Source organism: Leguminivora glycinivorella, chromosome 5 (assembly GCF_023078275.1).
Source record: "Leguminivora glycinivorella isolate SPB_JAAS2020 chromosome 5, LegGlyc_1.1, whole genome shotgun sequence".
NCBI lineage: Eukaryota > Metazoa > Arthropoda > Insecta > Lepidoptera > Tortricidae > Leguminivora > Leguminivora glycinivorella.
In genome coordinates, this window is record NC_062975.1 from 6,491,159 (window position 1) to 6,514,708 (window position 23,550).

Below are 23,550 nucleotides of genomic sequence, written 5' to 3' on the forward strand. Positions count from 1 at the left end.
TATGTGTCTGAGTAACACTTGAACAGCCCCCAAATAATAATAATTCGTTCTCCGCTACGCCTCCTGTAAATATATGTAAAGTAAACTATCCCATTTGGCCATTACCATCCACCGATTATTTCTGATCCAGTTATACTAGACTTATGATATAATCCTTTTTTTTTAAATAACTGGCACTCTTTTGGTCTTAAATGAAAGCTAGAGAAATTTTCTACATTTTTATTTTACAATTTATGTAATAGCCTGAGTTGTTTTGCTGATATCAGTCTCAAAATATGAGCAAAACGAATATGTTCATAGAAAGGGGAAAAATGCTCTTTTTTTGACGCTTCATATCTCAAAAAATATTTGACGGACATTGATAAAGAAGATGTCAAACTGTTTGGAATTTAATGCGCTTTCAACATTACAAAGCAACTTTTGACCAAAAATGCATAGTTTTTTATTAAAACGGCAAAAACCAAAAAAAGTCTGATTTTTTTACTGTTTTTTTTAAATTACGAAGTTAGCACACCATTTTTTTGCTTGCAAAATATATTCCTATATTCCCCCAAGGACCCCAAATAACATACCAAAAATGCAGCTTTACATCACACTTTGTTTTTTTATTTCTCTTTTTGACCAGTGTAATGAGCCAGTTGCACCGGCGTGACCAGCACCACTTAGCACTTTGAAATGATTTATGAAACTTTCAACACCATAAGTTTCGCGAACGTTTTAATAGTGGCACGGTCCTATTCGAAATATGTACAGGATACCTATGTCAAAGTCAAACATAACGTTCTTGTTTGAAGATATATACATGTCTGACGTACTGACATTTAACTCACATCATAAAAAGTTTTTTGAATACGTTTGATATGTATCCACAATCAATTAACTACATCTTCGCTTTTATTATGTATCTAAATTTTTTATTTTTTTAATATTATGTCCTAATTATAACCTATGTAATTAATAAAAAAAATATATATATAACCTGAATTGACTAAAGTATGTTTCTGTTTCTTAGGGCCACTTGCACCAACGAAAAGGTTAACCCGAGGGTTAACCCACCATTTTATATGGAATTTGACAGTTGGCAGCCCACTAACCCTGAGTTAAATGGTTGGTGCAAATGGGCCTTCAAGCGTGGATCCAGCTTCGTGCCCAGGGGGGGGTCACGTGGTAAAGGCCCAGGCCCCAGGGGGGGGATCACGTGGTCAGTTTGTATGGCCAAGCTAGGCTCCAGGGGGGGGTCATGACCCCCATGACCCCCCCCTGGATCCGCGCATGTGGGCCTTAACAGTATCAAAAGACAAATCAAGAATGTGGCTACAAGAAATCGTTTGACACTATAACGCGGAATAATATATAAATGTCAGTGTGTAACTGTGTATAAGTTTTGCTTACATTAGACTACACGGTATATATACATTCTATACACACGGGACGGGACATTATAATATTTACGACATACGGATCAGAAAGTTCTGAAAAGGGGTAACTGGAGCGGGTTTTGTTTAAGATCTAGAACACCGTGAGTGCAAATACAGCTGCGGTACTCAGGGCCGATTTGTGCAAGCAAGTCGGTACATATTTAAAATTGAAGACGCCTCTGCATGCCTTGTATTGTACTGCATATAACATTTTATAAATAAATACTTATTATGTGTAAAGCGAAAGTGATTTGTCAGGATCGAAGTAAATGGAAATCCGTGATCTCTGCCTACCCCTCTGGGAAACAGGGTGCGTAGCCGAATGGCACTAACGCTCACGAAACGCTCACGAAACGAAACGCTAGTAGATATCTATCTCTATCGCTCGTGCGTATTGGCGCGACAGAGCCGGACTAACTGGCGCGGCGTTTCGTTTTCGTTTGGCGTCGGAGAAATGCCATTCGGCTACGCACGCAGGCGTGATTGTATGTATGTATGTATGTATGTACTTATTATAGGACGTTATTACACAGATTGATTGAGTCCCACGGTAAGCTCAAGATGGCTTGTGTTGTGGGTACTCAGACAATCATATATATATAATTATATAATATACATATACTTATATACAGAAAACATCCATGACTCAGGAACAAATATTAGTGCTTATCACATAAAGAAAACCAAGTATATCTGAAATATGATTGAGTTGATGACATAAATGATAATATATCTAGTTAGTTATTTTAATGCCTTTTTTATTATGTAAAAATGTAATAAATATAGCTTAGGTATTCAGGAAGTAAAGTGATGCAACATGCGAAGTTATGACAATTAGTGCCGTAGATGGTAAAGTCACTCACCCTGATGAAGTAGAGTAAAAATGACAGATTTTAACATCATACATAGACTACAACTAAGAGTTAGATGCATCACTTGTTGTGAGTTATAAGACCGTTTTTTAAACATATCTAAATATTTTAGAATATGTTCGTATGTTCAAAGAGCACGTAGTAAAATGCATGATCACCGAACTTTTAAAGGTGTTTATGCTACGTTTCGAATATACATTCAAAAGACGCATTAACACCAAGTGACACATTCCTCAGATGACCCTACATTTTTATCAAGAAACCATTAAGTTAAAAGTAACAACATACACAAGTGAGAGCACTTAAATACGTATAAGCATCATGTCTAACATACTACCTACTATCAGAGGACAAAAGTGACGTTTCGTGTTGATTCTCTGGTAATGTGGATAAAATCGCAGGTTGTCGAATTACCTGTCAAAATGTGACTTTGCAATCCACAAATAGGTAACAATGATAAGTTGACAATCAAATCAAACTATTATAAACTGTATAGTTGTGTAATAATAATAATATCTCGGCCCCACGCACGCCTTCCAAATATCCGGGACTCCATTGGTCCCGATACATGAAAGACATACAAATAATATATAAAACTTGATATTTATTAAGTAGGTACTTACTTACTTTTTTTTCAATTTATATATTTAGGTTAGTTGATCGAATCAAAATGTGACAATATTCACAGTTAATTTTAAGAATAGAAGAAGCCTCTGTCTGTGTCTGGAACTACTCGCTAAGTATCAATCATTTGCGATTTTTATAGCCAATAAACAATAGGTATAAATAGAGACTCGGATGAAGTTAATCGTGTTTTAGTTTTAATTTCCCAACGAGTGAAAGGCAAGGCCGAGACAACAATGCAGCCGGAAAGACGATCCATTCGCTTTGTTGCCGAGATCCTTGTTACTGGCTTCGAATACGGTGCAAGTACAGTCCGATTCGATTAATCTCCAATAAGTACCTTATGAATCTTATGATATAACAGGCATTAAGAAAATCTTCCAAAATGTTCGATTAAACAATAAAAGGTTTTATTAAAAAAACTGTCTTAACCAAATACAGTTTTCCCGAATTCTGTAAGTTGATATTAAGTGTATGAAAACACAAACGGAATTTTTACAACTTAATAGACTTTCGAAATCAACAACGCACGATTCCCCAGATTTCAAAGTCACAGATGAGGATAGTTTTTCGTTTAGCGATTGGGCTGTCTATGAATATCTCTCGTAACACAACATTTCTCGTAAGTACCTAACTATTTATAAAAAAATTATATTAAATAAGTATTGTCAAGGCGAGTCATAGAAGAAAGAGAGAGAACTAAAAATAACAAATAATCTAATCGATAAGAACACTAATTTTCTAACTTTTTGTCAGCGTGACAAATCTAATAATCACGTACTTATCAAAATAAAAGACTAAGTTTTTTGAAGGGTTACAAGAACAATCCGAATTGCAACAGTCGGCTAAAGAAATAACTGTTCAATGCACCGGAAACGCAAAAGGTTGCAATGATCATCTTCAGACGTTGTTCAAACACAACTATGTCCCTGGTCACGGGTCGAACGTTTCGAGCAGACGATACGATAAGTGCAAGCACGAAGTAAGGAAGGAATTCCGTACAATTTATTGACTTGGCTATATTTTCTCTTTACTAAGATTATTGCTTGTTTCGTCTTCATCAAATTAAAGTAAAATTGGATATAACTATCAGCGCCGTACGTTTCGAAAGTGATGATGGTATGCACAAGTTCAGAGAGCATTTATTACGTGTCAATGTAGCGGTTTAAACGAAAATGCCAGACGCGTGCGTGACTTAATGGAAATATTTGTAGATATCATAATTGTAATTATTATATTAGACGTCAAACCGTTTCGGTCACTATAAAAATTCAGGAAATTAAGAAAATGTAGACGCGAAAGTTTCTCGTCAGTTTTCTAGTGACCATCTATACAAAATTTCAGTGTCTAATTAGATATTTTTAGTACTAAATAAAAGTGCATCGCAGCAAAATAGTCTTGGATTGCGCACTTTATAAGAGTAGTGGGCTTATAGCACTCTTATATTTGTTTTAGAAAATGTTATGCTCTTATATTAGCCTTAGACAAGTTAGTACGCACTCTAGTACTCTCTGTCTCATTACTTAGTCTTATATATGTATATAAGCGCATTTTATAATACTATTATAAGCCTCTTACTCCTACAATAACATTTACGTAGATTCATTGTTCTTGAGAGTAAATGTTCTTATAGTCCCCTTCTCTAAGTTTATTTGATTTTATAATGGTCCTAATAAATGCTCTTGTAAGAATGTCAGGCTAATATCTGCATAACATAAAAACACTATAAGTACATGCCTTTTTCATCTTATTCAAAACTATTATAAGATCAATAGCAGTAGTTTAGTAAGATATTAGAGCGATATTGGATCATTTGATGTTATAATAGCCTTAATAAATGCTTTTGTAAGAACTTCAGACTAATATCAGCATAACATAAAAATACAATAGTGCATCTTTTTGTGACCTTATTTAAAGCTATTATGAGATCAATAGCAGTAATTTAGTTCGATATTAGCGTGATATAGAATAAACATACTTAAATAAACAATAGATGAGATCAATATAAAGTGATTAGACCTTAAATAGATTTTGAGAACACAATTGTAAGTATACAACCATTTCACATCACCAACATTGCCATTTGTATAAAAAGTAAAAACAATAAGTATATTTGTTTTTATAGGGTCAAGTGATATAAAATCAGGTCAAGATAAAGAAAATGAGGTTTTATATAGGTAAAGCAAGGAACCCTAAATTAATTAAACATGGCCGTATCATTGGTATTCAAGAATGCTAATATTAAGTAAATGATCTTATAATAGTCTAATAGCGCACTGAGAAAATGCAACTATAACAATGGCGTCTTTTTACTGCAAATATAGAAATAAAATAATTAACGAGGATACAAAATACTATTATTTGAGTGGGCGCATGAAATTTGAAGTGTAAATAAGGGTCCATTTTACAGTAAATAATATTTTCCAAATACTTACTGCGCAATATGAAGAAGCACCAAGGATAATAAACACGCTATTATAAGTTTATAAGTATGTATTACTAAATGGTAATCGTACCTTCAGTGTTTATTTTGTCACAACATTTTTTTTATATTATCACGCTACAGACCAAGCGTACCGTGTTGTCGTACAAAAATCAAAATAAGCTTACTTAGGCTCATAAGAGTCTAACGTTGGACCAAAATAAGCCTATGCAGGCCTAAGGAGGCTAATATCGCTTTCAGGTAAGTATTTTATAAGCCTGCATAGGCTTAAATTAGTTTTGGCATGATTACTGTAAAAGCAAACAGTATACAATAAAAGTGATATTAGAACGATATTAAAATAAATACGCTTATAATTGTGCCCAAATCCAGGATTATACGATGATATAGAATCAATATAAAACCAAAAAAATGTAGTCTTGAGATCGTTGTAAGCGCGACTTTTGCTAGTTGACATATCAACAGCGTGAAACAGAAGCGTAACTTCAACAATGGTAAAGAGGTCGCCCTACATTTTCCAATGGCTGCCGCTGACTTTAATCACTACAAACCACTTGGAGAAGAGGACTACGTTTCCATGCCCGTTGAAACTTATAAGGACGCTTTGCAGTTATGGCGGTGAATCGGCAAACAAAGGGAGCTGGGACACATACACGCACACATTCGCGCCATTTTCATAGTTCTATTGCGAAAGTTTCGTGAGATAAGGGAGGTGAGATACGTGAAATTGATAGTATTGAACTGCCCTGTGAAGGGTCAATAGAGACAACTATATATACTTATTATTTGGACAGAAAAGGGGACCTTTATTGTCATTTTGATGTCGCCGAATATATGTCTTTAATATATGTCTTCATTATCATATTAATATCTTACCGCTCAGTTTTACTTATAGTTTTTTGTGCTTTTCTGATATATCTCCAACATCCCAATAAACATTTTTTAAATAAAAACTAAGGCTAGTCGGGCATTAAGTAATCGAAAACAAAATTACGTATACCCAGTATAGGGGTACCTACCTAAACAACTTACGCCTAAGTTACTTACAAACTCTGTACAAATTACAAAAAAAAGTTTCTCTCTTAACCTCCTGGGGTTCGATGTCCTAATACTAGGACAAAATACCTACAATGAAATTTGAATCTGCGTGAAATAGAATTGAGTTGCTTTTGTTTTGATTCGTTCGATTTTCAAACAAAAGAAATTCAGCCCTGTTTTCTAGTACCATTGATTCAAATTAGATTGGCAAAATTTTTGTATGGTGGATGGCTAGAGGTTAGGATGGCATAATAAAGATTAAATAAAAGTTATAAGTACTCACTTAGTTACAGATCCATATTCCGCGAAGCGAAGGCCGGGTTGTGTTGGCCGCGTCGGCAGCCGTCTGCAATAACGAAATTCAACTTTTTCAACACGTTCTGATTTTGAACACTCAGCATTGGAATTTATTGATTGGCCATAAATTTTTGCGGGAACAGGTTTCGAGTAGGCATTTTTAAGGCATTGTTTGTCGTTTTAAGGGTTCCGCAATCAGAGATTGTGGACAGAACCTGGGAATCCTGGGATAATGCTGCAGTTTAGTTTTGTTTATTTGTATCTTATACTATTAAACGAGCAATTCTTGTATATTTATTTATTTATTTATTTATTTATTTATTTATATATACCGACGATCTCGGAAACCGCTCTAACGATTTCGCTGAAATTTGTTTTGTGGGGGTTTTCGGGGGTGAAAAATCGATCTAGCGTAGCCTTAGATCCCGGAAAACGCGAATTTTCGAGTTTTCATGAGTTTTTCTTTCGCATTTGTAAACGTAAAATATGGTCCTTAATTTCGCCGCGCGCGCATCGATTCCGCTTAGCTCAGTCGCACGAGGTCGGTCTAATGTACGCAGATAGATCGTAGGTGTCAGGGTTTCGAATCCCGGTCAGAAATTAAGTTTTTGTTTTTTGTCTTTTTTTTTGTTTTTGTATTTATAAGAGTTTTTTTTTATCTAAAGACGTGATATATTAAAATAGAACCGAGCGAAGCTCGGTCGCCCAGATATTATTTATTTACGGCAGTAATTTTTCTAGTAAAGTAACATGAGAGTATTTCCTAATATGAAAAATGTTGTAACGAAGCGCTTATGATCGGCTTTCTATCTTATCCCGCAAGACCTTTCAATCTTCACCCCATGTTTACATTATAGCAATCTTAAAAACATGATAGCAAAGTAAATAATAACAACATTAAGCAAAAAAATCTTGATTCCCACGGATTTCAGGCAAAAAGTTTCAGATAATTTTTGATGCACATATGCAATTTTCTCTCGAACATTCGAGAATGAAAGTGTAGGTTGTTACGAATTGTAATATTTTCTATCATCAATTCATCACCTTACAAATACATAATCGAATATTATTCCGTAGGCGGTGTTCAATCGCAGAGATCGATTGTCAATCGATCCATCACGTTCGATAGCAGTATCATAAAGATCTCTCCGTGTAATAAGCTATAACACCCACCATTGTTTTGCCATATCACGCAAGCGTTAAACGTGTTAGAAAATGTGAGAAAGTAAGAGTATCGCCGATCACAGGGGGATCGATTCTATATCAATTATATCGCGTACTTATTGAATTTGTATAATGTTAGTAATTAACGTTTGTTAATTTAGTAACTCATACTTAACTGACCAAAATTTGAGAAAGTATGGGTATCGTTGATCACAGGGGGGTCAATTTTATGTCAATTATATCATGCACATACTCATTGGATTTGTATAATGTACCTAAGTAACGCTTGTTAATTCAGTAGGTAATATGCAAATACGCAGTACGCACATAACTAACTGACTCAATTAAAATTTGCAGTTGTCGGTTTTTTGTTTGAGTTCCTTACTACATACAGTTAGCAATAGTTACTATTCACTTACCTAACAATTTTTGCATACAAACTTTTAAATTGGGGGTCACTTTTCGCTGCAGCGGACTGTAGGTTCATTATTGACCCTTGCCGCTTCCGAAAACCATGCCTACAGTATAAAAATATACATGTCCACCTAAAATAACATACCTAATTTATAAACCAACATCTCAGTTAATAGCGATGGATAAAGCCAATATTTTTACTTTTATCAACTCAAACACCGGTAGCCCCAAAACCAGCTTTGCGTCGGCAGTCGGCAAGGGGCAAAGTAATTTCCACAGGGATCCGAGGCAACTCATCTTGTTTACAAAATAATAATCGCTTACCAGAATGGAGTGCTGTTTTGGGAAACCGGATCAAGGATAAGACACGTGCGAAGTTTATTTTAACAGCCGGTTTTTGGTGAATAAAAAACATGAGGACTATAAACGGCTGTTTATTATATCTACATAGGGTTTATTTAAGAAAATAATGATTTCGGACCTGTGTGTAGGCATACATTTTATTTTAATGTGTCTGAATTGGTTTACCACCGTTTTCCTGCTTCTCTGCACTTCGCACATAAACTCACGCCTCTATGGGAGTAAGTAAATACGAGATAGACATATATTACATGAAACTGAGCAAGTTTCAGGTCAACGTATTTTTATAATACGTTTAGCAGCGTACCTAAGTAGAATATATTTATCCATACTAATATTATAAATGGGAAAGTGTGTGTGTCTGTTTGTTTGTCCGCCTTTCACGGCAAAACGGAGCGATGGATTGGGGTGATTTTTTAAAGGGAGATAATTGAAGGGATGGAGAGTGACATAGGCTAATTTTTGTCTCTTTCTAACGCGAGCGAAGCCGCGGGCAAAAGCTAGTATGAAATAATAGTAAAAGCACAGCAGCACGAAAAGAAGAATATTACCTAAGACATTTTGCTATTAAAGATTTATTTTTATTAATTATGACTCGCAGCATGACAAGTATGACAACATAGTCTATGTCATGATTAATAAATCAGTTCGTTTAGTCACGTACTCGTATGACCTAAGGTACAGCGGGGCAAATTTCGACTCGATTGTAACTGATCCATTTTTTCCATTTATGATGTTGAGTTCTACATGTTTCCACTGAACACGCCTGTATACCATATATAATCGGTGCACGGTGGACACTCTATGTAATAATGCAAACATGGAAAAAATGGACACTTGTCCCCCAGTCGAGATTTGCCCGCTGTACCTTATATAATATATGTATAGGTCATAAGTTTATATTATAAACTTGAAAGAACTTATCTGAGAAACGAGTAGGTGCTGCGAATACCACCAACTTAAGCAATTCATCATAAATATAACAATTATTATACATATGTACCTATATCTGAAATTCACGTCAGTAACATATCAGCAGCAGTAGATATTATAAGAATTATGCAATTTATTTAAGTCCAAGGTTAACTTTTAAAATATAGGGATCTACAGCAGTTATTTGATCACATTTAAATAATATACACAACTGTAGTTTTTTTTATATACACTTTTGTATATATACAGTATTGCAAAGTAATGAAGCTTAAAAATAGAGTAGAGTAATACATTTAAAATTAAAATAAAATACAAATTTAAAGCATCAAAGCTATAACAAGCCGTGATTCGCGACTTAAGCCTCGCTCAACCGGTTGCTCATAAGGTCAGGATCCGAGATCTAGCTAGATAATAACAATATTACCTATCTACGCGTGTACATATTGTAATATGTTACGATATTTTAAACTTAGAAACGCTTACACCTTATAAGTATAACCTAACCACAAAATTAAAATTTTGAAAAACTCCCGCCATAGTAGATCGATTTTCATGAAACATGGCTTAGAACACTCCTGACTAATTCAGCTTCAAACAAAAAACACTAAATCTAAATCGGTTCGTCCGTTCGGAAGCTACGATGCCACAGACAGACAGACTGACAGACAGACAAACAGACGCGTCAAACTTATAACACCCCGTCGTTTTTGCGTCGGGGTTTAAAAACTCCACCACCGCGTCTGTCTGTAGGTGAGCAAGAAATTCAAAAACGACTAAACTCACTCAATGGAGTTTGCATGAGCTACACAACCTATCAACAGAGCCTTAGGAAAGAAAAAGTATAATAATATAATATGTAATGCTTATTGTGTGGATTGATCAACTCTTGCGAAATCTTCTGATGGACTAAATTGGGCTTATCAAACCATGATGGTAAATCTACATAATAAAGAAAGTAGCCTAGTCATAAGTAGCCTAGAAAAGAAATTTAACACCTATATACTTAATTTAATTATTTATTTAAACTTTATTGCACAAATTATCAATAAAAAGTACAAATGGCGGACTTAATGCCTTAAGGCATTCTCTACCAGTCAACGATTGGGCAAAACAGAGATAGTTAGTTTGGTGCACAAGATTATAAAGCCAGTATGAGATTTAATTATGTAGAAAAATATCAGTAATTTATTTGGTCAACACCACAGGGTTAGTTCTGTTTCTGTACTGTACAAATTACAACGAAATAGATCAGATCTAACGCCGCGCCGCAGGGCCAACCGCCTAGTGACATGACAATGTGTTTTTTGTCCATGACATTATTGCCTAAACGACCCATTATTCTATCATTCGCCAAAATTACTCGTACCGTGTGACCGGCCGGTAACTAAGTGTATGATTAGTAACATAATATATCATGATTCATTATTTTGGTAACAATTGTGGGTAGAGCAGATCATTTGATGAATAATATTAATTAATAAAATGTTTATTTTCCTTTGCTTCAGTTCTTACATTAAGCATCAGTAGAACTCACTAACGAAAGTTGCTTCAAAGCACTAATAACGAAAGTTGCCTTTTTTATTCTTTGAGTCTAAATTTGCTAGACAAAAAATTAATGTATTTAAATAGCAATTGTTATTACGATACTGGAAAAATAGGTTTGTTTAGAGTTCAACATAACTTATAACTCCACTAACTATACGTTTTTACGACAAAATTACCCATTAGATGTATACCGGACGTAAATAACATAGGTACTTATAGGTACTATGTAGGTATCTGAAACTTCATAAGAGTGTAAAGAAAACAGAAGCAAAGTCTCATAAAGCATACCTATTTGTTTGCTACTAGAAGCAAGTGAAACTCAAGAAAATTGAAAACTCATTTCTCCCTAACACAAACATTAAGGTAGAATGTTGGTACACGTATTGTGGTCTACAGAAAGGTAGAAAGGCTACCTGTCGACCGCAACAAGGAGAAAAGCGCAAGTGACCAATAGGGGCTCTCTATAAGTATTATGCGATTATAGTAGCAAGTGCAAGTCCGTAGATTTTATCATTGCATGTATTGCAACTAATTTTATGAGGTAGGCTTCCAGGTTTCTCTGTCCACAGGTTATACATTAAAACCATTATAAATAAAAAATATGCACTCTTGATTGATCTATGATATGACACAACAATCTCAAAGTTATTCGTATTTTTGTTAAAATCTCGAGATTTAAAAAAAAAAACAATATTTATATTTTTTTCGTGTTTTGTTGAAACATACATTTATTAATTTAAAAAAACGTAAATTATTCATAATTTCATGTTAGGTAGGTGCAGTGATTTCTTTTTCATTCATTTGCTTACCTACTTTGTTTTCAAAATAAACTAAAGTCTCCAACATTAACTATCTACATATTAAAAAAAAATACTTACATTGAATTTCGTTTCGTTACCTACTTACAAAATATTTTTTCATTAAACTATGACAAAGTAGTAGTTACACCCATGTCAACGTATGATTAGAGTGTGTTGTTTTTTGTTCAAGTTTTTACAGAGTTCACATCATGGCACCTCGTTACTCACACCCAAGAATGACGCCCGAACCAAACCAACACATATTTATGTCGTTAAATTTGTTTTCACACATGGTTGTCTTATCCACTCTGTTCTTATTATAGAACTGAGATGATATTTATCATATTACTTAGTGGCTGATGTTGGTTTTAGTAGATAAATACGATTTATAAGTTCCAGTTGATTTAGTCTTAACGTGTTATTTATGTTTTCTTTTTCAGTGAGGGTGAAGGGTACCTACTGTGTATATTTATTATAGGTAGTATAGGTACTATCTATATATTGGTATTATTGGTCCTTCCATCCACCAGGGAATCAAATATGTAAAGTACCTAATCTAAATTCACTTGCCAAATATCTACCAACACATATACCAACCTATAGATAAAACATTAGCCTAACTACTTTTTTATTAAGGAACTCAAATATCGTTACACGTCTCGACTCGACGCGCAACTCAAATTTAGGTTAACTTGATTACTGACTATGTATTTTCAATAGCAATCATATCCGTTATTCGGTTAATGTAAAATGAACATTAACCCATTACGGAAATCTAAAAAGTAGTGCAGACATGAGTGATTACCTATCGGATATAGTCGTCATCAGAATCAGATATATCTCAGCGGCAATGATGCTCACAAATATTGAAACGCGCCTTATTGTGAAAGGCTAAAGTGCGTGTCCAGATGATTTTGAGCGCCTCGGATGCTCCGATATAATTGGTAGCTGTGCTTTCCTAGCCGCATCAATCAGCAACTTGCCAAAATCTAAAGGTGCTTATCTGTTACGTGATTTTATGATTTATAACAAAGTGAATTTTTGGTGTTACTGTTTGCCAGCTTTGACAGTCATACATGCGTTACGTTACGATTGCAACAATACGAAAAGTAATCATCAATTTGTCAATGATTTGTTAAGTTCTGAAAAAGTCTTGCAAGTCTTGCAACGCGGTTCTTTATTTTCAATAGAGTCACGAGCGCGCGCTCTCTAAAAGTTTCTGCTAAAATAAAATGTGTCTTAATTCTTTGTAATAAATATGCAGGAAAGTGAGACAGGGGTTTGTGAAGTAATAGGCCCACGCTTGGCTTGGCGGCTTGGATTTCGACTTGACATATTAGGTTACCGTGTTGATAAGATGTTCACAATAAGGTATCATTAGCATTCTTTAATAGATAATTATGGTTTAAGCATCGTCTTTAGACTTAGAAGGAGAGATTTAAAAACTTATGGAAATCTGCGATTATTTAGTTTAGTATTTTATGGAATGCTTAGTAAATAAAATATTATAAAATGCACCAATGTGGAAGCAATGATACTACAAAAATGTTTTGGGAAAATATAACTGTACATACCGGGTGCCCGGTAATTAATGGACAACCTTTTAACCACCAAGAGGGCACCTTATACTGGTCCAGAAAATCGACATTACGACGACCTTAAAGTCGATTTTCTGGACCAGTATAAGGTGCCCTCTTGGTGGTTAAAAGGTTGTCTATTAATTACCGGGCACCCTGTATATAACAACAGACAATCTTTGACTATCGAGAAATGCAAAATATTGACATACAAAATTCAACGGTATTAATAAATATATGAATAATTGCACCACTTGCACCAACGAAAATGGAGGGTTAACCTGAGGGTTAACCCACCATTTTATATGGAATTTGACAGATGACAGCTCACTAACCCTGAGTTAAGTGGTTAGTGCAAGTGGACCTAGTATCATGAGTTTCGAATCTTCGCCTGAACTAAATATTAAATATCCTAATTATATCGTATCCACTCACATAAAGAAGCTAAATTGTCATAATGAAGAGGCATAATCCGAATAACGTACCGGCAAAGCGGTGAACGCATAATTAGCTGCGACTGCGCGACTCGGTGTCGCCCACGGTGCGCCCGCGCCGCCGTTTAACGGGCCTCGCATTGTACTGTATGTTCGGTAAAAAATAATCATTATTTAGCTCATACTTAGCAAGAAAGACATACTAACTTATTTTTGTTGAACAGTCTGCATCAAAAGTAGCGGACCAAAGTAGCGGAGAAAAATTATTCAGGATGTTAGATAGGTACTTTCGGTGCGTTGTAATACCACTTGTATCTGTCATCCGCTACAATTAGCAACCTATACTGAGCAAGAAAAACCCACATTGTCATATTTTACAAAAATCTAAATAAGAATGTTAAAGGAATAAAATCTATTAGGACGAAAACTATACGATTTCAGATTAATAGATTTCATTTATCGCTGTAAATACACGTGTGACCTCAGCAAATACACGTAAGTAAATAAAAATATAAGATCTGATAAGGTTAAGGTCTTATTCGCTTACTTAGATCATTGATCGATTTACTAATATTCTACAAAATTTGATTCAAGTGTCTTTCGCCCGCATAATTGCCATAACATAAAAATCACATCACATGTATAAGTAAAAAAACTAATTTTCTGGTTTTCATCAATTGGGTAGGCACAAAAGGGGAGTTATAATTAAATTAATAAATATGAGTAATAAAAATAACGCCCTAATGTTAAATAAATAGCCAATTAAGGACCCTTTTTAGTGTCACCGGGACGCATCAGATAATGGTTTACGCACACGCAACAAAAAAAAACTAAATAAACTTAGGAACGGCGGAATACACTCATATAAGTCGACTGTAATTTTCCGTAGAACAGCCAATTCATTATTTTTTGTCCATGACCATTACAAAATTAAATATTTTGAGGTAAGTAATAACTAATTAGTTAGCGATACCATCTGAGGTCGAATCGTGTCCATAAAATGTATAAAAACAGTAGTGTAATGGTTTACACACGAAACTAATTATATTTCTTTCCATACACGGACGTATCGTCGATCTGTAACTATCATAGGTACTGTAATCTGTGATCTGTGATCTAGTTTTAATATAAGAATTTCGGTCAGTTCGTGTGGGACGCTCATTGCTCATTCCAGTTCAATGAGAGTTAGGATAACGGATTCATTCAAAAAGTTTATTGAATAGGTATCTGTATCTACAGAGAACTGCTAAAATATGGGTGTACACATCTTACTCAAAGATATATCATTTTAATCCAGTGTAATAATAATAATAATAATAAAAAAAAAAAAACCGCTGACACTGACGGACGTGTCTTTGGATAAATTTTCACAATTTTATTTATTTTTATAGTATTTTTATCGCCGTTCTTGGTTTTTGTGGTTCAGTTTATGTGTATTTCTTACGCTACATTAAAATCATGTACAATGAAGAACATCCAACGAATTACTATACTATCTAAATACACGGATATCAGCATGAACTGTCAAACGGCGATAAGTGCATTGTGAAATTTGTGAAAATGTTAACGAGGTCACGCACCAAAGCGGCACAAAGAAACGCACGCCCACCATCCCCGCCCGCCTCGTCCAGCTCCCCGTCCGCATCGTCGTCGGGCGACGAGTTCGCCACGGCGCCCGACACCGACGGGTCCAGCGACGAGAGCGGGCCGCCGCCGCCGCCGCCGCCACCACCTGCGCGACGAGGGCGGCCACCGCTGCCGGCACGCTTGGGGCCTGCGGGACATCCTGCCCCGCCCACGGCTCCCGCTGCCGGTGGTGTAGTGCGTCGCATGACATGGACTCGAGAAATAAACGAGAATGTCATGCGCGCCTATTACGGGGCCACAGAGGGGGGAACCCGGCTATCCGCGTACCGTTCGAGAATGCTGCCTCTGTTTCAGGCACTCGAGCCATCCACCACCGTATCGGAGCAGCGGCTATCGGATCAGGTGCGCGTCATTCAGCGGTCAAAGCGGTTGGATGACGCCACACTTGATCGGCTCCGCCAGGAGGCTCTCGCTACTCGCGCGGACCCTGCCTCGGGGCGGGATTTGCCCGCCATGTCGCCGGACCCGGTGCCCGAACCCGACCTGGCACCGGAGGCGCCGCGGGTTGATTCCGGTAACGACGGCGGGGACTTCGCGAGTCAGAGCGAGAGTGAGCCTGCCAATGAGCAACTGAGGAGGTCTTTGGAAGAGGCGATTACGCAGTATCGCTCCACAAGCAATCCTAGGCCACGATTACCACGTCTGCCCATGAATAGACGCAATCTAGCGCTAATAGGAGGCTTAAATGCTTTACTAGATCCATATATGCGGACTAGTAAAGATCTAGATGATACACACTCGATCATGTACTGCGGGGCCATCGCGGCGTGCCGTGTTGCTCGAGTCAAGTTTCCGGACGCTGACCGTGCAACTAGGACCGCCGAAGGTGTCCCTGCATGGCAAGTACGGATCGAGCGTCGTATCAACTCGTTTAGGACTCTCATTGCAAAGCTGATCTGCTTCAGAGGGGTAATAATCGCCCCCGAGTAATGCGCTTTGTGAACCAGGCGTTCGCGGGGACGGACATCAGGCCCCGCGACTATTTGGCCAATGTCACAGAGCGCATCGACTTCCTGAAGCAGAAAGTCTATGCATGGGCAAGCCGTATTCGCCGCTACAGAAAGCGTGTGGACCGATTCCAGCAGAATCGTCTTTTTCAAAGCGACCAAAGGAAAGTATACCGAAGGTGGGAGGAAACCGACCCTCGTGTGTCTGACGTGCGGCTGCCGGATGCTACTGCCATGTCTGATTTCTGGCGTAGCATCTGGTCGGTGCCCGTCGAACACACGGAGGGTGAGTGGATGACCGTTGTCGAACGCGAGTGCGAGAGCATCGAGCCTATGGGGGCTATCACCATCAGCCCCGACGACGTAAGTTGTGCTACCCGTACGGCCCAGAACTGGAAAAGTCCTGGACCGGACGGATTGCACAACTTCTGGCTAAAATGGTTTCGATGCTCGCACTCGCGTTTGGCAACGCAATTTCAACAAGCCCTCGATCTTGGTTCTCTCCCACCTTCCCTAACAACTGGTGTTACTTTCCTGCTCTATAAGTCCGGTAGTACCACGGAAGCAAAAAACTACAGACCCATCACGTGCTTGCCTACACTTTACAAGCTCCTTACATCCATTTTGAGAGCAAAAATTAACGCGCATATTGTCGCTAACAACATTCTGGCTCCCGCTCAAAATGGATGTAGGGTTGGGTCCCGTGGTACTAAAGAGCTCCTCCTCATAGACATGACCATCTGCCAACAAGTTCGGCGGAACAAGGGGGCCATTTCGGCCGCTTGGATTGACTATAAGAAGGCCTATGATTCGGTGCCTCATTCATGGCTGAGAAGGGTATTGGAGCTGTATAAACTTGATGCAGCTTTAATATCCTTCCTGGCTGCATGTATGAGGCAGTGGACCACAGTCCTTCGTCAACCAGGAGGCAGGGATGGCCCCCCTGGCCCGCAGGACTTCATAAGGATTGAGCGAGGAATATTCCAGGGTGACAGTTTGAGTCCATTATGGTTCTGCCTAGTTCTGAATCCCCTCAGCACGCTGCTGAAGGATTCTGGGCTAGGTTGCCGGCTTCGGAGAGAGGGTGAAGTCATCTCTCACCTTCTGTACATGGACGATCTCAAACTATTTGCACCGAACACCCAAGACCTGATGGTGCTATTGAAAACCACAGAAGTTTTCAGTACCGCCATCAGAATGGAGTTTGGTGTCGATAAGTGTGCGGTCATGCATGTGCAGCGGGGGGAGGTTGTAAATTCAGAAAATTTACAACTTTCTGAGACGATGTCGTTCAGATCTATCTCTGAATCAGAAACCTATAAGTACCTTGGTATGTCACAGTCGTTGGGTATTGAGGATGTTGGCATTAGACGGTCGGTGAAGGAGCGCTTTTTCAGTCGGCTGACAAAAGTCCTTAACAGTCTTTTGTCAGGAGGCAACAAAGTGCGCGCCTTTAACGCCTGGGTAATGCCTCTACTCATATACTCCTTTGGCATACTACGGTGGACCCAGACTGAGCTGGACGCCCTGGATCGGAGGGTCCGCTCACTGCTTACCACACACCGTATGTTACACCCGCGCTCGTCTGTTATGAGATTGTACATCCCACGGAAGTGCGGAGGTCGAGGCTTCCTAAACGCCAAAGATCTCCACAACCGTGAGGTGTACAATCTCAGGAATTACTTCCTTAACAACGAGTGCGGAATGCATCGTGATGTGGTGGCAGTGGACGGAAACCTCACGCCGCTCTCCTTGGCGAAACAGAACTGGCGCAAACCTGTGGTACTAAGTACTGCGGACCGCAAGGCGGTATGGGAGAGCAAGCAGCTACACGGGCGGTTCTACAAGGCCCTCACGGGACCCGATGTAGATCTGCTCGCATCGGTGAACTGGTTACGATTCGGGGACCTCTTCGGAGAAACCGAGGGTTTTGCCTGTGCAATTGCGGACGAAGTTATGATGACGAACAACTACCGGAAATATATCCTGAAGGACGGTACGGTCGACATTTGTCGGGCATGCCGCCGTCCCGGAGAGTCACTCAGGCATATTATTTCCGGTTGTTCTCATCTTGCTAACGGCGAGTACTTGCACAGACATAATCTCGTAGCCAGGATTATTCACCAGCAACTTGCTCTTCAATACGGCCTTGTGGACCGCGAAGTACCGTACTACAAGTACTTACCTGCGCCAGTTCTCGAAAATGGTCGTGCCACGCTCTATTGGGATCGATCTATTATCACTGACAGGACTATTGTAGCCAATAAACCTGACATTGTGATAATAGATCGACTGCAACGCCGGGCAGTGCTCGTTGACATCACCATCCCCCATGATGAGAATCTCGTGAAAGCCGAGAAGGACAAGTCCAGTAAGTACCTAGACTTGGCTCACGAGATAACCGCCATGTGGGATGTTGAATCAACGATCATTGTTCCGATAGTCGTTTCAGCGAACGGTCTCATAGCGAAGAGTCTCGACCAACATCTTAAGAGACTCTCGCTAGGTGGCTGGATCAAGGGCCAGATGCAGAAGGCGGTGATCTTGGACACAGCACGGATAGTTCGACGGTTCCTCTCTCTGCAGCCCTAACCACCGGCAGCTTGGGCCCTGCCCCGCTGCTGGCGGCACCCTAGGTTAGGTTTTTTATAATGTGTTTATATGTGTTTTATATTGTTTTGTATGTGTTTTTGTATTTTACTTTTATATTCATATTATAAACAGCCTAGCCTAAGAAAGAAAATAAATAAAGAGTATAATAATAATAAAATACTTTATTGCACACTACAGAAGAAAAAGAAACATAATTCAGAACAGATACAACGTGGTAGGTAACAACAGGCGGTCTTATCGCTAAAACAGCGGTCTCTTACAGACAACCTTCAGATAGTCGAGTGGCGATCGGAATAAAATTTACGGGTGGTGCAAAAAAGAATAACAGAAGGCTAGTACCTAAATGTACAATATAATAAAATACATATACTACAAATATAAAAACTAATAAGAGCCATAGTACCTTTTTGAGACGATTTTGCACTTGATGGCACCGCGGCACGCGTGGATTAGTACCACATCCACGCGTGCTGGTGGATTGCAATCTCAAATACCTATGTATTGCATTTTATAAAAGTTTTCATCACATTTGCTGTTTAAAGGTCTCATTGCGTCTACGTGTACTGAAGAATAATGTACTATTTTATTCCCAAGGGAATAATGGATTTAGTTTTAAAAATTAATACAATCCGTACAATACTTCAGGCAAAGGATGTTTCAATCAGCCAAGGACATTTATTTTGTAAATTTCACGTACAAGATACAAGATACAAGACATTTATTGATAAAAGTCAATGTTTTACACGTCAAAAAAGTTTACAATTCATTATTATAAATTCAAGGTTACATACCTACATATTTAGACAAATAAATAGTGGTACAGCGTAGTCTAAGTTAACATTAATGTCAATTATTATGATATATTAAAAAAAATACAATTATTGAATTTATTACATGAGATAAAGTGAGTAGGTACCTAACGATTAGTGCACAGTTCAACAAATTCGTCAATGCTGTAGCAAGCTAAGTCGGTTAACATTGATTTAAGACTTCGGTCAAACTTTTTGTCGCTTTTTTCTTGTTTTATATTGTCAGGCAGCAAGTTATATAATTTCACGCCTAGGATCGCCAGTGACTTTCGGGCCCTTGCGAGCCTGCAACGCGGGGGAATTAAGCGGTTATTTCTACGGGCCTGCGAGTGGGTAGCGTATTGATTCAGATTGGTCCTAACATACTTACATGCGGTTAATATGTAAACACTCGGAAGAGTAAGTATCTTGAGTTTTGTAAATAAACTTTTTGCGGGATGATCATACGACTTCCTGCTAATGATGCGGACAGCGCGTTTCTGCAATTTGAAAGGCCTTTCGTAGATAAATCGTTACAATTTGCAATCTGGCAGGAAATTGTGACGGCCGTCTCGATTTGCGCTTGATCGCGTTGCCATAGCAACGGGCAGTACAACACCGCCATTCATTAAAGGTTTTGCCTTATGTTTTTTTTCTCTGTGTTTTCCTCTCAAATGAGATCAAAAATATTGTGTGTAACTCAGGAGGTAAGGATTTTGTAAACTCGTGTCTATAACTATCTCCAGCCTACGGCTGTCGCGAGTTATTAACACTCGTCGACCATATCCCCCTTACCTCCCTTGTTGCACAATATACTCTCTCTCTCTTCTGAACTTGTAAACATTTAAAATAAGTGAAGTGTCGGAACTTTTTACCTTTGTAAGTTAAGTAATTTCTATCTTCATTAAATGACAACGACAAAGTGGGACGTTTTGCTAAACACACTCACATATATGTATAGGTCCAATTATTTACACACTAAAGAAAACCTACCAAATCTAGATTAAGTGTACTCGGGTAATTCCGAACGTCAAAAATCGTCGGTGAATTCCGAAATTCAAATGATAATCACCCTTGATTTCATAGTAATAAGGGTCCCTTTTCGGAATTTACCGACGGTTTTTGACGTTCGGAATTACCCGAGTACACTTATACATAAATAAATAAATTAAATAAATATTATAGGACGTTCTTACACATGTGTTATTTATTTATACATGTGTTTATACTCTTGGATGCATACTTATTTCTTTCTGTTTCATTCCACTAACAACCAAACATTGTAAATAATTCGTTCAGTAGTAGTTATAGTTTTTAAAAAAGCATGTAATATCTTTCTTTTTTGTGTGTAATATGTTGTTTTCTATAATTTTGTTCATGTTATCTGTCGTGATTGTTTTTCACCGAATGGTTTAACCGGAAGATCAGCGCTGGAAGTCGCCAGCAATATGCTGAGGTTAAACCATTTCGTGGCACCTTCTCGTTTTTATGTGTTCCTATTTGTAATATTTTTCTCTTTTGTGTGTTTACGAATAAAATTTATTCTATTCTATTCAATAAATAACAGATATTAGCCACTCTAGAAACCTGCAAAAACCAAACGTCTGCATCGCATAATGGAAGTGAAAATAGCTCAAACTTTCACTGAAATGCACTTTTTTATCCCGCTTCTTGTGAATGGATAATGCCTCCTTGTACGGAGATCTAGATAGTGCATTATAGCAGACTATAGCAGACTATAGGACGTTAATTGTGTCTGATTCGGTCGATAGTGTGCAATAATGCGCCTTTGTATGAAAGCGGTACGATTGCTGGTTGATTTAGTACTGGATCGTCTTGTTTTTTGTGGGCTGCTAATAATCACGCTCTGATAGGTATAACCTAAGGTTATAACGAAACATTTATGTAATAAAAATTTAAGGTTAATTTTATTTTTTTAGGTTTGTTTTAATGTTTTATAAAAGAAGAAAAACAGAGACATATTCCTATGAGAGTCCTTCTTAACTTTTCAAGGAATTGTAATAATTAAGTATTACAAGATAAAAAAAAATATTTACACTAAATATTTTCATGACCTTTGAATAAGCGGAACCCATTTTATAAAACTGACGTATGTATTAGAGACATTTTTATTGTCGTATTCACTTTGTTTGGCTAAATACCCTTTTTTATGTAACAAAAAAGGGATCGTAAGCTTGGTTATTTTTAAAAATCGAATAGACGGATTAAATTACCCACGAGCCTCTAAAAGGGATTGGTAAAAGGTACCTAATCCTTTAAGGATTCCCTTTTACTTACTCACTTGTGCAACCGAAAATAACGAACGTGTATTTAAAAACCTTATGAAATGTATAGCTTCATCCTCATACATATAGTTCAACACCGTGCCTAGCTCTAAAATTACATCATGCTTTAGGAATTGTAATATGCGAAGCATGTTTTTGCAATTAATTTAAATCATCGGGCTTGTTAGCTCGCGGAAACGAATTAAGGATAGGGAAAACTAAAGCACTTTCGCTATTGAAATGAATGAACACGACATAGGTAGGATATACCTAAGTTATCTGTAAGTTACATAAAATTACTAATAGTTTACATACACATGAGACCCCGAAGATCTTGAGGAGAAAGTCGAGATTTTCAATTACCGAGGCAATTCTATCGATGCTGAGAATCTGGAATTCCGCACTAACCGCGCCGTAAATCAGTCGCGGACTGGGAAGCAATCATTCGATAAATCACGGCTAGTTGGCAATCACGCTCATCAGGGTGGCTAGCCGAATGGCACAATCGCTCACGAAACGCTCACGAAACGAAGCGCTAGTAGATATCTATCTCTATCGCGCTTGCGTATTGGCGCGACAGAGCCAGCGGCGTATCGCTTTCGTTTGACGTCGGAGAAATGCCATTCGGCTACGGGGCCTGGCCCCGCAAGCGCGATAGAGATAGATATCTACTAGCGCTTCGTTTCGTGAGCGTTTCGTGAGCGATTGTGCCATTCGGCTAGCCACCCAGGGCCGTGAATGTCGCCTGCGAGCATAGCCGGTGAGTCCTTCCGGTTTAATGTGTAGCAAATAGGTCGTTTATTAGAGTGCCTACTTATCGTTTAAGCACGAAACATCTTAACTAGCTGAAAACTATTTGACAACTTTTTTGTCATCAAATACAAATGTTGCAGTTCATCTCACCCGTCATTAATTACTAAAATAAGCCTCTATTAAGAGTTTTGTATGATTCACGATTATTTTTATTAGACTCCCGGTCATTATAAGCCTCTATTTTCAAGATAAAATGTGTCGCTTAACGTCAAATCCATTCTGGTCTAAGGTTGAACATATAAAAAACATAATATGTTCTGAAAGATAACCAACCTAACAGCAGAATAGGTTTACCCAATTTTGAAGTTAAGCGACACAAATGAATGTTGAAATATTTAGAGCATTATGACATTTGTGACTGACACTAAGGTACCGGCCACATCAGGGCGTCGCGTGTCTCGGGGCGCGCAACGGACGTCCGCGCCACGCCACCTGAGTGTAATTCAAAAAACGTCTCCTCAGTACATTTTAAGACGTGCCCCAAGCTTATTCTGGATGCGATTTGCCATGAAAAAGTACGTATTGATAGTACTAATCA

The 23,550-nt window shown here is 38.0% G+C and overlaps 1 protein-coding gene across 1 annotated transcript in view; it reads right to left on the reverse strand.

The window, feature by feature from the left end:
* LOC125226266 overlaps positions 1-23,550 on the reverse strand; it is a 92,260-nt gene that overhangs the window by 38,729 nt on the left and 29,981 nt on the right. Inside the window, exon 2 of the mRNA XM_048130197.1 lies at positions 6,679-6,741. The gene's annotated coding sequence lies outside the window, so the exon portion shown is untranslated. The remainder of the gene's footprint in view (positions 1-6,678; positions 6,742-23,550) is intronic.